The following is an 11,934-nucleotide window of genomic DNA, read 5'->3' as shown; positions in this document are numbered from 1 at the left end:
CGAGGGGAACAACTACTTCAATGTCACAGATTGAAATGCTATTAGCTCACACCACCGCTGACTAGCTAGCCATTTGACATCGGTTACATATCTATGAAATCAAAACAACACTCCACAAACAACGTCAGGATATTGGAAATGATTTATTCTACTTATTTTACTGCTCATCACATTATGATTTGGCACAGTCTCAGAAAGAAAATTGCTCAAAGGGCAATTGTTGTATATTATAAATGTAAGCTTTCTATATCAATCAATGTGGTTGCCTAACAAGTGATTGGCAATGATTTTGTTGAGAGGATTTAGGTAGGTAAGGTTATAGTGCCACCCTCTGGTTAGAAGTGCATAGTTTCATTCTATTTGGTCAAAGTTATACAAACAAAATAACATTTAATAGGTTATTTTTCCATTTAGGGCACGATACGATACCAAGATGTTGTCATTCATCGAAATGTCTTAATCCTTTATTGGCACTGTATCGGTTAGTGTTGATTGAATTAAGAGTGCAGTTGTTACACAACATTAACATTGGGAGGTGGAGTCAAGTTACAGTAGGCTATGCACCCCAAATGTACTCTCTCCTCTGACTATAGTATTGATTTAAAACCAGTAATTATCAACTGGTTTAGAGGACTGTTGTAGATCAACTACTAGGTGAAAAGTTCTACAAAACGTCAGGAACGCAGCTGAATTTGCTTTCGTTAAGGAAGCGCGTGAGGTCACTGGATGATTATTGAGTAGTTGCAGAAACAGTCAACACTGGACTTTAATGCGCAAATGAAAGGAAAATGAGTGAGAATAAAGAAACCGAATGCTTGTGTTTCTATGTCAACGGTAAAAAGGTAAATAATTGACTGTATTATTGTGTTGTGCATTAGCTGTACGTTGGTTTAAGTTGTAGCACTTTGCCTAACTTTAGCCTACTACCTACCGTTCCTCTACAAAACTGTCTGCTAATGTTATTGTTGACCAATGATTACTTCCCGTCGTCTGTGTTTGTACCAAATATACTGGATGTAGGCCTCAGGCCTGCTCTCTAAGAATGACCGAAAAACTGAAAACAATGCAGACCCAGAGAGTATGTTACTGTCTTACCTCGGAGAGGGGTGTATGCTTTCCTTGCTGAAAAAAATATAGATCAGACGTGAGGCACATAAATTAAATGAACTATTTACATTGATATTAATGATATAGTGTACCATATATTTGAGTAATTATGATTATATTCTGATGAATATTTATCCTAAAGAAAAACAGATAGATGTTGTGTAGCCTATAACCAACTGATTGTGCAGTCAGTAGCTTATAGAAATCCACACTTTATGGGTAGCCTAGAGTGAAGCTCTGATTTTGTAAGTGTTTTTTGTCCCCCAAGCAGGTCCAGAGTTTGAGGTGTGACAATAATGTTACGGCCTATCAGAGAGTTCCATGGCATGTCACTGTGAGTGTGCACTTTCCTTAGGATTAGGATTGGCTGCATAATAAATCCGTTAAAATCATTGGTTTGTGGAAAAATGGATACTGATAGATTGTCTAGCCTAAGCAGAGTGTCTCCTCAGTTGGTAACGCTGTAGGTTGAATTTCTGCATTGATCACATACTGAAAATGTATCCATCGATCACTCGCTGTACTTTAAATCACATTGGATAAAAAAATGTATGCTAAGTGGCATATACTATTATATTATATACTATTATATACTATTATATTCCTTGACGGTGCCTGACCCAGTAGGTCGGCCTATCATGCACCGCTCAGCTTTCTGCTACTGGAGAGGCTGTTTACCGTGATGACATCCCCAAGACAGACAAAGAGCTCCACCTGGTCCTGGTCACCAGCACCAGACCACACTCTAACATCCTGTGAGTCCTGGGGAACATTGTAAAGGATTCATGGATAGGTTTCCTCACAAACAACTGTTTTAGTTGGTAACATACAGTTCTCTTTTTTAACAAACCTAAAGAAATGGTAGATCTAAGCACTAGCGGTAGCGCTATAGGTCGGAGGGTGTCAGAAATATTTGTGCTATTTTCACAGCCGGAATTGTGAGCGCAATAGCTAGTGGTGGCACGATGAATAAACAAGTTGTAGGTGTGAAGAGGGCTTGGCCACTCACTGGCCAATCAAGGCATTCTATGGCTTAATACTGCATTTTATTGTCAAGTTCTGTAGGTTATGGCGGTCTGTGCGTTATCATCAACTCTAATTCGACTGGGGGAATGGTATATTCTCGTCCTAGTCCCCCTTTATTAAAAACAAAAAACAGTTGGAACTCATTCTGGTTCAAAACTTACTGTTTAGAGTTAGAACAATAGAATACACAAGGTGCCATTTAGAAATTGGGTTATGCATAAGCAGTCACACAATTAGTCCATGTCAGCTAATTTCTTTTTAGGTTGGTAAGTTAGTGTATCGGCCAGCTATCTAAACTTGTAGTAAGCATGGTCGAATTACAGACCTGTGTGGGGTCCATTGATCATCAGTTATCATGTTAAAAACGGCAAACATTTGCCTCTAACCTATGGCAAAATCTGCTAGAATGCAGAAAATTTGCTGTAAAATTGCATATTTTTCTCTCCACCCCAATGCAAAATGTGTAGGCCCATCTCTGGCATACGTGGAGTTTTTTTTTATACACACATCTGAAATATTAAAAGGAGCTGGACAATGTAATGTATACTGAACAAAAATGTAAACGCAACATCTAGTGTTTTTTTCATGAGCTGAAACAAAAGATCCCAGAAAGGTTCCATATGCACAAAAACCTTATTTCTCTCAGATTTTAAGCAGAAATGTGGTTACTCCCTGTTAGGCAGTATTTCTCCTTTGCCAAGATAATCCATCCACATGACAGGTGTGGCATATCAAGCAGCTGATTAAACAGCATGATCATTACGCAGGTGCACCTTGTTCTGGGACAATAAAAGGCCACTCTAAAAAGTGCAGTTTTGTCACACAACACAGTGCCACAGATGTCTCAAGTTTTGAGAGCGTGCAATTGGCATGCTGACTGCAGCAATGTCCAGCAGTGCTGTTGCCAGATAATTGAATGTTCATTTCTCTACCATAAGCTGCCTCCAACATCATTTTAGAGAATTTAGTATGTCCAACTGGCCTCACAACCTCAGACCGTGTGTATGTGTGGGTGAGTGGTTTGCTGATGTCAACATTGTGAACAGAGTGCCCCATGGTGGCGGTGGGGTTATGGTATGGGCAGACATAAGCTACGGACAACGAACACAATTGCATTTTATCAATGGCAATTTGAATGCATTACATTTACATTTACATTTAAGTCATTTAGCAGACGCTCTTATCCAGAGCGACTTACAAATTGGTGCGTTCACCTTATGACATCCAGTGGAACTGCCACTTTACAATAGTGCATCTAAATCTTTTAAGGGGGTGAGAAGGATTACTTTATCCTATCCTAGGTATTCCTTAAAGAGGTGGGGTTTCAGGTGTCTCCGGAAGGTGGTGATTGACTCCGCTGTCCTGGCGTCGTGAGGGAGTTTGTTCCACCATTGGGGGGCCAGAGCAGCGAACAGTTTTGACTGGGCTGAGCGGGAACTGTACTTCCTCAGTGGTAGGGAGGCGAGCAGGCCAGAGGTGGATGAACGCAGTGCCCTTGTTTGGGTGTAGGGCCTGATCAGAGCCTGGAGGTACTGAGGTGCCGTTCCCCTCACAGCTCCGTAGGCAAGCACCATGGTCTTGTAGCGGATGCGAGCTTCAACTGGAAGCCAGTGGAGAGAGCGGAGGAGCGGGGTGACGTGAGAGAACTTGGGAAGGTTGAACACCAGACGGGCTGCGGCGTTCTGGATGAGCTGTAGGGGTTTAATGGCACAGGCAGGGAGCCCAGCCAACAGCGAGTTGCAGTAATCCAGACGGGAGATGACAAGTGCCTGGATTAGGACCTGCGCCGCTTCCTGTGTGAGGCAGGGTCGTACTCTGCGGATGTTGTAGAGCAAGAACCTACAGGAACGGGCCACCGCCTTGATGTTATTTGAGAACGACAGGGTGTTGTCCAGGATCACGCCAAGGTTCTTAGCGCTCTGGGAGGAGGACACAATGGAGTTGTCAACCGTGATGGCGAGATCATGGAACGGGCAGTCCTTCCCCGGGAGGAAGAGCAGCTCCGTCTTGCCGAGGTTCAGCTTGAGGTGATGATCCGTCATCCACACTGATATGTCTGCCAGACATGCAGAGATGCGATTCGCCACCTGGTCGTCAGAAGGGGGAAAGGAGAAGATTAATTGTGTGTCGTCTGCATAGCAATGATAGGAGAGACCATGTGAGGTTATGACAGAGCCAAGTGACTTGGTGTATAGCGAGAATAGGAGAGGGCCTAGAACAGAGCCCTGGGGGACACCAGTGGTGAGAGCACGTGGTGATGCAGAGAGGTACTGTGACGAGATCCTGAGACCCATTGTTTTGCCATTCATCTGCCGCCATCACCTCATGTTTCAGCATGATAATGCACAGCCCCATGTCACTAGGATCTGCACACAATTCCTGAAAATGTCCTTCCTTGGACTGTATACTCACCAGACATGTCACCCATTGAGCCTGTTTTGGATCCTCTGGATCGACGTGCACAACAGCGCGTTCGAGTTCCTGCCCATATCCAGCCATTGAAGAGGAGTGGGACAACATTCCACAGGCCACAATCAACAGCCTGATCAACTCTATGCGAAATATATGCTTTGCCCTGCACGAGGCAAATGGTGGTCACCCAGATACGGACAGGTTTTCTGATCCACGTCCCTACCATTTGTTTAAGGTATCTGTGACCAACAGATGCATATCTGTATTCTCAGTCATGTGAAATCCATAGATTAAGGCCTAATGAATTTATTTTAATAAAATGTAGGAGATATACAGTAAGAAATCTCAGGAAATATTTTTTTGGACAGATATGTGGCCCCTTTTTTGTTGGCACAAAACTACATTTCAAAATGTATTTGAAAATAGCATAGCCATTTCATACCTTGGTTACATTGAGACACGATCACGTCTCTCTTTGTATTTGTGGGAATACTTGGGAACAGATTTCCTACCTTAAAATATATTTTTATTTTCCCGAAAAACAAGTCACTTGCAGGCCAGTTTTGGCCCACGGTCCGCCTGTTGTATACCCCTGCTGTAGACCATACAGTGAGTCCCAATCATTCAGATAATCACCAATTCTACCTCTCATTTTAATGAGGAATCTTAAGATGTTCATTTGGCTGCAATGTGCTGAATCATCATCCCTAATAAATATTGAATTCTAAAAATCCAATAGAACCCTTTATCCACAGCCAACAGTTAAAATGTGTGTGTGTGTGTGTTGTCACACTGGAACTGAGTAGCCATGCAGTTTATTCACCTTACCGTGTACACTATACTGTGTATATACAAAGGTATGTAGACACCCCTTCAAATTGGTGGATTCTGCTATTTCAGCCACACCCATTGCTGATAGGTGTGTAAAATCGAACACACAGCCATGTAATCTCCATAGACAAATATTGGCACTGAAGAGCTCAGTGACTTTCAATGTGGCACCTTCAGAAGATGCCACCTTTCCAACAAGTCGGTTCTTCAAATTTCTGCCCTGCTAGAGCTGCCCCAGTCAACTGTAAGCACTGTTATTGTGAAGTGGAAATGTTTAGGAGCAACAATGGCTCAGCCGCGAAATCTTAGGCTACATAAGCTCACAGAACGGGACCACCTAGTGCTAAAGCGCACATCGCGTAAAAAATTATCTGTCCTTGGTTGCAACACTCACTACCGACTTCCAAACTGCCTCTGGAAGCAACGTTGCCGGGAGCTTCATGAAATGAGTTTCCATGGCCGAGCAGCTGCACACAAGCCTAAGATCACCGTGCTCAATACCAAGCGTCGGCTGGAGTGGTGTGAAGCTCATCGACATTGGACTCTGGAGCAGTGGAAACGCATTCTCTGGAGTGATGAATCACGCTTCACAATCTGGCAGTCCAACGGACTAATCTGGATTTGGTGGATGCCAGGAGAATGCTGACTGTAAAGATTCTGTGCTTCCAACTTTGTGGCAACAGTTTGGGTTGGCCCTTTCCTGTTTCAGCAAGACAATGCCCCTGTGCACAAAGCAAGGTCTGCACATAAATGGTATGTCGAGATCTGTGTGGAAGAACTTGACTGGACTGCACAGAGCCCTGACCTCATCAAAAACCTTTGGGATAAATTGGAACGCCGACTGCGAGCCAGACCTAATCGCCCAACATCAGTGCCGGACCTCACTAATGATCTTGTGGCTGAATGGAAGCAAGTCCCCGCAGCAATGTTCCAACATCTAGTGGAAAGACTTCCCAGAAGAGTGGCGGCTGTTATATGAGCAAAGGGGAGGACCAACTCCATATTAATGCCCATGATTTTGGAATGAGATGTTCGACGAGCAGGTGTCCACATACGTTTGGTCTTGTTTGAAGGCCATTCTCACACAGATGCATGCCTGTTAGTTAATACTATGTTCACAAATGTTATTGCCAGGTTTATGTACGTCTCTGTTCCTCAGGTGTCATGCGTGGGCCACATGGTGTGTGCAGTGGTGGCTGACACCAGGAAGCAGGCTAAGAGAGGGGCGGCTGTAGTGAAGATCGGCAATGAGGATCTGCCAGGCCTAGTGTTAACTGTTGAGAAGGCTATTGAGAAACAGTCCTTCTTTCTGCCCCAGTGTATGACTTGATCTAATGATATTTTACATATTTAACCCAAATGCAATGGTACTCTGTGAATCCAAAACCATCATTGATGTGTTTGTTTGAATCCCAGCCTGTTCTGATCTCTCGACCCAGGACTGGTCGGGCCGTGCGTTGTGTTCGGGAGAGAGGAGAGGAAATACTGATCACTGGGGCCCGCCAACCTGTCCTGGGCAAACACCAGGTGCTCCCCCTCTTATGGCTTTGTGATGTGACTGACTGTCAGAGCATTTGAGGGATCTCTAAGTGGTACTGTAGATTTGACTGATAATGTGTTAATGTCTCCAGGTGGGCTTTATGAACGATGGGAGGATAATGCCTGCTGACCTACAATATTATGCCAACTCTGGAAACACTGCAGATGAGTCTTTGTTGGTGAGTCACTCTTCCTCTGCCTTTCACCATTCACTTCTTAACCCCAAGTCCCAAGTCATCCTTGAAATCTATTACCAGACGCTGTCTCTATGCTTGTCATAGGCAGTGTCTGAGCTCTTTGCCCCCTCCCTTTCTCCAGGTAATAGAGAAGATTCTCCTTCACCTGGACCACGCGTACAACATGCCCAACCTTCGCGGTCGCTCGGTGGCATGTAAAACCAACCTGCCCCCCAACACGGTGTTCCGAGCCTTCAGCGGGCTCCATAGCATGCTGGTCACTGAGAACATGATCAATGACACGGCAGGTAGTCTAGTGGTTAGAGCGTTGGACTAGTAACAGAAAGGTTGCAAGATGGAATCCCCCAGCTGACAAGGTAAAAATATGTCATTCTGCCCCTGAACAAGGCAGTTAACCCACTGTTCCTAGGCCGTCATTGAAAATAAGTATTTGTTCTTAACTGACTTGACTAGTTAAATAAAGGTAAAAAAAAAAACATTACGTGGCCATGAAGTTGGGCTGCAATGCTGAAGAGGTTAGGGGTCAGAGAGGATAATGGGGACAGGGAGGAAAGCCATATGAATAGGATCTAGTTAATTATATTTCTATGATAATAGAATGGGTGGTACCAGTGCCTTATATTGAGAAATCTAATTGATATTAACAAAAATCTCTCAAAGTGGGTAGTCTCATGACAGACATACTTAAATTAAGTCTATTCAAAAACGGATGATGTCGGAGATTATTAAGATGGATGAATAGCTGAATATGCTATAAAATCAATGTGCTATAAATACCTTATAGATTTCATAAAGTACTGTATACACTTTATTACACACTTTATAATACAGTTCTCCTTAAATATTTTCTCCTTCTTGAGCAGATCCGTGAGATAAACATGTACAAGGAGGTGTCCCTGACACATTACAAGTTTGAGTTTGATCCTAAGAACCTCCTGCGTTGCTGGGACGAATGTAGGGAGAAGTCTGACTACTGCAGCAGACGCAAATCCATCGCCCAGTTTAACCAGCAGAACCGCTGGAAGAAGAGAGGCATGGCCACGATACCCATTAAGTATGGCATCGCATTCTCAGACGGCTTCCTTAACCAGGTTAGCTTTGCCTTTGCACTGTCAAATCAGTAAAAATTCCCTGTCTTAGGTCAGTTAAGATCACCACTTTATTAAAATAATGTGAAATGTCAGAATAATAGTAGAGAGAATGATTTACTTCAGCTTTTATTTCTTTCATCACATTCCCAGTGGGTCAGAAGTTTACATACGCTCAATTAGTATTTGGTAGCATGGCCTTTACATTGTTTAACTTAGGTCAAACGTTTTGGGTAGCCTTCCACAAGCTTCCCACAATAAGTTGGGTGAATTTTGGCCCATTCCTCCTGGCAGAGCTGGTGTAACTGAGTCGGGTTTGTAGGCCTCCTTGCTCGCTCACGCTTTTTCAGTTCTGCCCACAAATTGTCTATAGGATTGAGGTCAGGGCTTTGTGATGGCCACTCCAATACCTTGACTTGGTTGTCCTTAAGCCATTTTGACACAACTTTGGAAGTATGCTTGGGTTCATTGTCCATTTGGAAGACCCATTTGTGACCAAGCTTTAACTTTCTGACTGATGTCTTGAGATGTTGCTTCAATATATCGACATGATGCCATCTATTTTGTGAAGTGCACCAGTCCCTCCTGCAGCAAAGCACCCTCACAACATGAATGCTGCCACCCCCGTGCTTCCCAGTTGGGATGGTGTTCATAGGCTTACAAGCCTCCCCCTTTTTCCTCCAAACCAAACAATGGTCATCATGGCCAAACAGTTCTATTTTTGTTTCATCAGACCAGAGGACATTTTTCCAAAAAGTACAATCTTTGTCCCCATGTGCAGTTGCAAACCGTAGTCTGGCTTTTTTATGCCGGTTTTGGAGCAGTGGCTTTTTCCTTGCTGAGCGGCCTTTCAAGTTATGTCAACTTAGTGTATGTAAACTTCTGACCCACTGGAATTGTGATGCAGTGAATTATAAGTGAAATAATCTGTCTTAACAATTGTTGGAAAAATGACTTGTGTCATGCACAAAGTAGATGTCCTAACCGACTTGCCAAAACTATAGTTTGTTAACAAGAAATGTGTGTGTGTGGTTGAAAAACGAGTTTTAATGACTCCAATCTAAGTGTATGTAAACTTTCGACTTCAACTGTACATAATTAATCAATAAAATAAAGGTTTTATATTTTTTTTGTGTGTGTGTCTGTGAGACAGGCTGCATCTCTGGTACACATCTACAAGGATGGTTCTGTTTTAGTCAGTCATGGTGGAACAGAGATGGGCCAGGGAATACACCCTAAAATGCAACAGGAAGGTACAATACCTTCTCACTTAGCTTGACTAGTTGGAGTGAAATAATGATTGTAGTACACATTCTGTACTAACTATGTAACTATTCCATAAATGTGTACCGCTTCTACTTGGCCGTATGTACTTTTTACATTCAATCAATTCATCAATACCTCCAGGTGGCGAGTACAGAGCTGCACATCCCCGCCTCTCTCATCCACATCACAGAGACCAACACCAGTGCTGTCCCCAACACCTGCCCCTCCGCCGCCTCCTTTGGCAAGGATGCCAATGGCATGGCCTGTGAAGGTACAGTATTGCCTGGGATCTCCCCAGCTAGCCTGATCCCAGATCAGTTGGTGCTGATGTGGATATTTTCCTGTTGGCCTGTTAGTATGGATATTCAACCAATCATTCAGTCATATTCAACCGGTATGTTTTTTTCCATTTTTCGTTTCGTCCCTAAGGATGCCTGTGAGACCCTGTTCCAAAGACTGGAACCTGCCAGGAAACTGAACCCAGAAGGCACATGGCAGACCTGGGTATTTCCTATTGATGTCCACTTCCCAAGACAAAATGTATTTAAGTAGAACAGAGGGATATAAATCAGTTCATGAATATCGACATGGTCCTAAATGACCTGTTTGTGTTCTGAAAAATAGGTGAACTAAGCATTCATCCAAAAGATCAGTCTGTCAGCTACTGGATACCTCAGAGATTTCCATGCAGACCTTACACATATGAGTTTATAGAAGCCTTACACACTGTCTTCTATTTCACTATTGCAGATACAAAACCATTGACTTTTAGGACTGTAGGGCCTATGTGTAACATATGGCTACTGTTACCTAATGTGGAAGATACACAAATCTTTAATGTATATATTTACAGTAGATAGCATTGTGTGTATGTACTGTATAACAATATAAACTGCTGATGTTTATGTTGGACTGGGAGAAGCAGGAGGGTCAGCCGTGTGCCTACTACACCTACGGTGCCCGCTGCAGTGAGGTGGAGGTCGACTGTCTCACTGGAGACTACAGGGTAACCTCACTTACACAACCAGTATCTCTTGCATGCATTTACTATTGTTACACACTTTACCTTTTATCTTCAGTACTAGTCAGATGGACATACAGTATTCACCATTTCATACTATTAAATATGCAGAATTTGACGTTTTCTTCTGCCCATTTCTAGACTGTGAAGACAGACATTGTTATGGATATTGGAAGGAGGATCAACCCATCTGTAGACATTGGCCAGATTGAGGGCATGCAGGGTTTGGGTCTGTACACCATGGAGGAGCTGAGGTTCTCTCCCTCTGGAGTGTTGTACACACGTAGCCCGTCCCAGTACAAGATCCCCGCTGTCTGTGACATACCACTGCAGTTCAACGTCTACCTGCTTTCAGGCTCTGACAACCCACATGCCATCTACTCATCTAAGGTGAGAGAAGGGTGTGTGTGTGTGTGTGGGACCAGGAAAAACTATAGTCAAACTAGTTATAGCCTTTAACCAAGTCTAACCAAGACCTTTGGTGTCTACAGTAGTCCGTAAAGAATGTTCTGTCGAGTTCAATTGACGGAAAAGTAAATACCAAGTCTAACCAAGACCTTTGGTGTCTACAGTAGTCCGTAAAGAATGTTCTGTCGAGTTCAATTGACGGAAAAGTAAATCTTCTTCTCTACAGGGCATCGGAAAGCCAGTGCAGTTCCTGGGTAGCTCTGTGTTCTTCGCCATTAAAGAGGCGGTGGCAGCAGCCCGGGTAGAGGCTGGTATAGTGGGGCCCTTTACCCTGGAAAGCCCTGCTACCCCAGAGAGGACCTGTCTGGCCTGTAACAACCCCTTTACTCAGAAGGTAAGGCGATACCACCAGCCGGTCTCAATTCGCTCCCTACCCCAACCCATAATACTTGACCCTAACCCATCAATATTTGCCAATTTGAATAAGGAGTTTTCATACTGCTTCCATAAAATAGTTAGAGACAAGGAGAAGGGGTAGGGAGGGAAATGGAACCGGGAGGTCACCAGTTCAATGTACTGTATCTTATTCACATGGGAGCCTTGACTGTTTGAAATCCAACTTACTACTCAAGAGTAATGTCAACTATTGTTCTTTTCCAGATTCCAGCCAGCAAACCAGGATCATTCCAACCATAGGTTTTGAATATTCCCTGAATTAAAATAACATTATGATTTGTCAATCAATGAGGTATTGATCACTGCCATCAGGAATAATACCTAATCATAAAATGTTACTAACATTGTAATTCTATATTTAGCTGAATAATGATAAATAACACTAACTGCACTACTTTAAATATCAAATTACAGAATAAGCCTACACTTTTGCTGTCAACCTATACTTTGCTTAAAAAAAAACAAGTTTGTCTCAAATGAAATTGGATGTAAAAAGGTAGGGTTGTCCAATTGTGTGTCCATCCTGTGAATCCGTCCAATGTCATGTATACCTTATTTCACTTTCAATATATTGCACGTGTCT

The 11,934-nt window shown here is 43.2% G+C and overlaps 1 pseudogene; it reads left to right on the top strand.

Annotated features, from left to right (window-relative positions):
- Positions 1–5,944: 5,944 nt before the first annotated feature.
- On the top strand, positions 5,945–11,609 carry LOC115129654 (aldehyde oxidase 1-like; annotated as a pseudogene).
- Positions 11,610–11,934: the final 325 nt, after the last annotated feature.

The sequence above is a fragment of the Oncorhynchus nerka genome, linkage group LG5 (assembly GCF_034236695.1).
Source record: "Oncorhynchus nerka isolate Pitt River linkage group LG5, Oner_Uvic_2.0, whole genome shotgun sequence".
Lineage (NCBI taxonomy): Eukaryota > Metazoa > Chordata > Actinopteri > Salmoniformes > Salmonidae > Oncorhynchus > Oncorhynchus nerka.
The sequence above is the reverse complement of the archived record's forward strand: the minus strand, read 5'-3'. Positions and strand labels throughout refer to the sequence as shown.